This window comes from Aegilops tauschii, chromosome 6 (genome assembly GCF_002575655.3).
Source record: "Aegilops tauschii subsp. strangulata cultivar AL8/78 chromosome 6, Aet v6.0, whole genome shotgun sequence".
In the NCBI taxonomy this organism is placed as follows: domain Eukaryota; kingdom Viridiplantae; phylum Streptophyta; class Magnoliopsida; order Poales; family Poaceae; genus Aegilops; species Aegilops tauschii.
Window position 1 is genome coordinate 185,831,556 of NC_053040.3, and position 5,174 is coordinate 185,836,729.

Consider the following 5,174-nt stretch of genomic DNA (forward strand, 5'->3'; position numbering starts at 1 on the left):
CCGAAATAGATGCACGGTTCATCTTCTCAGCCCGCCACACGCCTAACCACCTGCCGCCGCCGCCGCACCCTCCCCTGAACCGCCTGCCACTGCCATGCTCCCCCACCCCCGCCATCTGTTTAACCCCGGGCACGATCCATTTTTTTCCGGCGAACTGCATTCCACACCCAACACTCATAAGATAGATCATGGGCACCCTGCCGTCTTCTTCCTTCACTCCGTCGAACTTCTTTCACAAATTGACTGACCCAAATTATACTACTAGTACGAACGTATTAACTACAGGAGGAACACGAGATACGAGCAGTAGTACCAACTGCAAGAAGAACAGTAGTAAGACATAGTACTAGTACTACTGTACGTACTAAAGAGTTCAAATAACTAGAAAGAACATAAACATAGTTCTGGTGGGGCCTCAGCACAACACACCCTTGAAAATAAACTAAGCAACTAGTCCGCTTGACACTGCAGTAGAACCAGCATGAGCGACGGCACTGCCACCTACTTGGAGTCCGAGTCCACATCCTCGACTTCGTCCTCACCCCTCTTCCTCTTCCTCTTCGCCGACGCTTGATGTCTACTACACAACCTTCTTCTTGTAGACGTTGTTGGGCCTCCAAGTGCAGAGGTTTGTAGGACAGTAGCAAATTTCCCTCAAGTGGATGACCTAAGGTTTATCAATCCGTGGGAGGCGTAGGATGAAGATGGTCTCTCTCAAACAACCCTGCAACCAAATAACAAAGAGTCTCTTGTGTCCCCAACACACCCAATACAATGGTAAATTGTATAGGTGCACTAATTCGGCGAAGAGATGTTCATACAAGTGCAATATGGATGGTAGATAAAGGTTTTTGTAATCTGAAAATATAAAAACAGCAAGGTAACTATTGATAAAAGTGAGCGAAAACGGTATTGCAATGCGTTGAAACAAGGCCTAGGGTTCATACTTTCAATAGTGCAAGTTCTCTCAACAATAATAACTTAACTGGATCATATAACTATCCCTCAACATGCAACAAAGAGTCACTCCAAAGTCACTAATAGCGGAGAACAAACGAAGAGATTATTATAGGGTACGAAACCACCTCAAAGTTATCCTTTCTAATCGATCTATTCAAGAGTCCGTAGTAAAATAACACGAAGCTATTCTTTCTGTTCGATCTATCATAGAGTTCATACTAGAATAACACCTTAAGATACAAATCAACCAAAACCCTAATGTCACCTAGATACTCCAATGGCACCACAAGTATCCATGAGCATGATTATACGATATGCATCACACAATCTCAGATTCATCTATTCAAACCAACACAAAGAACCTCAAAGAGTGCCCCAAAGTTTCTACCGGAGAGTCAAGACGAAAACATGTGCCAACCCCTATGCATAGGTTCATGGGCGGAACCCGCAAGTTTATCACCAAAACATACATCAAGTGGATCATGTGATATCCCATTGTCACCACAGATACGCACGGCAAGACATACATCAAGTGTTCTTAAATCCTTAAAGACTCAATCCGATAAGATAACTTCAAAGGGAAAACTCAATCCATTACAAGAGAGTAGAGGGGGAGAAACATCATAAGTTCCAACTATAATAGCAAAGCTCGCGATACATCAAGATCGTATCACCGCAAGAACACGAGAGAGAGAGAGAGAGAGAGAGAGAGAGAGATCAAACACATAGCTACTGGTACATACCCTCAGCCCCGAGGGTGAACTACTCCCTCCTCGTCATGGAGAGCGCCGGGATGATGAAGATGGCCACCGGTGAGGGTTCCCCCCTCCGGCAGGGTGCTGGAACAGGGTCCCGATTGGTTTTTGGTGGGTACAGAGGCTTGTGGCGGCGGAACTCCCGATCTATTCTGTTCCCCCGATGGTTTTAGGGTATATTGATATATATATATATAGGCGAAAGAAGTCGGTCAGGGGAGCCACGAGGGGCCCATGAGGGTGGAGGGCGCGCCCAGGGGGTGGGCGCGCCCCCCTGCCACGTGCCTTCCTCGTTGATCCCCTGACATGCACTCCAAGTCTCCCGGATTGCTTTCTTTCCAAAAATAACTCTCCCAAGATTTCATTCCATTTGGACTCCGTTTGATATTCCTTTTCTGCGAAACACTGAAACAAGGGAAAAAACAGAAACTGGCACTGGGCTCTGGGTTAATAGGTTAGTCCCAAAAATCATATAAAAGTTCTTAGTAAAGCCCATAAACATCCAAAACAGATAATATAATAGCATGAATACTTCATAAATTATAGATACGTTGGAGACGTATCAATGCTTCTTTGCTTGAACCGGACACTGGGCTCTGCTTCTTCATGCAACCCTTGTAGATATTTAAACAAAGGTAGGCATCCATTGCTGCGTACAGGATGTGATCTTCATCTAATGTCTTCGACTCCCATGCATGATGAAACTCGTGGTGAGGTTTATTCAGTTTAGCGTACGAACGATCAATCATGGCTGCTGCCAGGGTCAGCATTGAAGGTTGAGAGGAGGACACCAGGCTTGCCTTCTGGAGATCAAAGGGCTGGCCTACAACGAGGCCTATCCGACCCAGGATTTCCTTGTCGTTCCTAAAGTCTACAGTAACGAATTTGACTCGGCCACCCTTGAGGAACTTCTTAAATTCCTCGCACTCAACGTCAGTATGGCATATGTGGTAGACCAAGCATAAGTCATGCACGCAAACCTGGATCACGGCGGGCTTCTTCTTCTCTGCCTCCTTTAGTTTCTTCTCGCTTCCCAGGAATGTGGTGTACTTAACATCTAGCCCAGTGACCCACTCATCATTTGAGTTTTCAAACTTGCATTTGAAGGGAGCAAGGCATTCTTTCACCGTTGCAGAAGAACGGGTGTAGATGACGTCGAACTCATCGCCGGTGATGGTTCTAACCTTGTACTCACCGCCGATCATGGAGATTTGGGACGCCATGGATTTGGGAGGAGGGTTAGGATTAGTGGAACTGCCGTAATGTGAAAGAATGGGACGACTGGGAGTGAACTGTTGTAAGGTACTGTACTAGTAGAAGACGGGGACGAGTAGGGCATGTGAACGGCGTGGGGTTGCTGGCTTGCCCGGTGGATAAACGGCTGCAGCCCCCAAAGAGTTCTCGAGAACTATGCGGGACCCACTAGATGTCATGTCTACTAGACCCATATCATAGGCCTGACGGTATAGCTTCTGCCTGTTCGCACGCCATGCCGGCTTGTGTGTAACTTCAATTAATTCCGTCAACCGTCGCGCCTCCCACAACCTTCGGCCTGTTTGCACGCCATGCCGGCTTGTTTGCTATTCCCGTGTGCATGATACCAGCTAAGGTACCACCATTACGGCCAGCCTTAACCATCGCATGCAATAATTTAGTGCACCTTGAAATATGAACATGTGTGGGGTGTGTATGTTTTTAATGACTTGAGACTATACCTAGCCCGGCGTGCAAGATGAGACTTTATGCACCGTTCCCCATACCTGCAGGAAGCCCGTTCGTCTCCAAATATTTTCCTCTCCATGTGTGGAAACAATATGCCTGCCAGACTCTCCTTCTCCCTCCGGCGGTCCCACCACTCCACCCCGTGTGGAAAAAATCTGCATGCATGACTCTCCTCCCCCCGCGCTCGTCCAATCCGTTGTGACCAGCAATATTTCCACCCCTTCCCTCCCCCGTAATTTACTCCAACAAATATGCCTACGTAGTTGTTACTCCCTCCTTTCCGGTTTATAGGGCTTATCTCAAAATTTTAGTTTTTCCATTTTATAAGGCTCAATTTGGTTGTTCCCCATCACATGTTCAGATTCCAAGGTGCATTAAATCTTTGCATGCAAGTACTAAGGGAAAATTGACAAATGCATGTATTTTATGCATGCATGCATTGCAATTAATGCATTCGTAAACATAATTTTTTGAGGAAAACAAGAGCATTAATTGGGTACTTTTGCAAACTACAAAAAGTATTCCACCACTCACCATCTACATTGGTTGGTGAGATTTTTGAATTCAGCCCTATAAGCCGGAAAGGAGGGAGTACTACGTTAATCATGCAACATATCTTCCGGGACGCTGCTTCAGTTACTTAACTTCAGGTGCATTGGGTCACTGACATATGGGCCCAACAGGGGTCTAGCCCACATGTCAGTGACGCAACTGGACCTGCAGTTAAGTCAGTGCAGCTTAGTCCATATCTTACATAGGTGCGCCATTGCTCACTATAAATACTGCGCCTCCCACGACATTCGGAAGAATGCTCACGTTCATCGCTATCTCCTCCCCCTCCCTCTCATGTCGACCACCATGGCATCGCCCCTCCCAAGCCCTAGGCGCCCCTCGCTGCACCGCGCGGACGGTCACGCATCGCCGTTCCGTTCCTCGCCGCCACTAGTCGAGGAGGACGCGTCGGTGTTCCGCTCCTCGCCGCGATGCATCGAGGTGGACGCGTTGGCGTTCCACTCCTCGCCACCAGTAGTCGAGGAGGACGCGTCGGCGCTCCGCTCCTCGTCGCGACGCGTCGAGGTGGACGCGTCGGCATTCCCAATCTCGCGAGCACGCACGTCGAAGGACGCGTCGGCTCCCCGCTACGAGGAGAAAGCCGCGCCGCCCGCCGAGCCCCCCCAGCCTTGAGGAGCTTTGGAAAGAAATGGATTTCGCCTTGTGGGAGGCTTTGCCTCTAGCAGAGCGCGCCAAAATAGAGGCAGAGAAGAAGACCGAGGAAGAGAAGCGCACCGCGGGACAAGCTGCCTGGCAGGCCTATGTTGCGTCCGAGAGAGTCAGGCAATTGGCTCTTTGGCAGAAGGCTCGTGCGAGGGCCGTGAGGGTGGCGGAGGACGCCCGTGCCAAAGCCCTGAGTGCAGTCGGGTGCACGCTTCCAGCGAGGAGGAGTATCTGTTGGCACCGGATCACCACACCGGTGAGATCCCGCTCGCCCGCCAGCAAGCCGCCAATCAGCACCTCGCGAGTTGCGAGGCTGAGGAAGAGGCGTTGTGTCGGTGCGCTGAGAAACGGCCGCGCACCAGGGCACTCGTGGCACGCCGCAAGCGCTCCTGCAAGCGCCGTGAATGTTAGTAGGAGTATAATTTTTGTTTCGTATGGCGATCTCATTAGTTTTGGGATGCAAATGATAAATCCCGAACGTTCAGGAATTATTAGCGTCCTTAATTAAGTATGTAAAAGGGA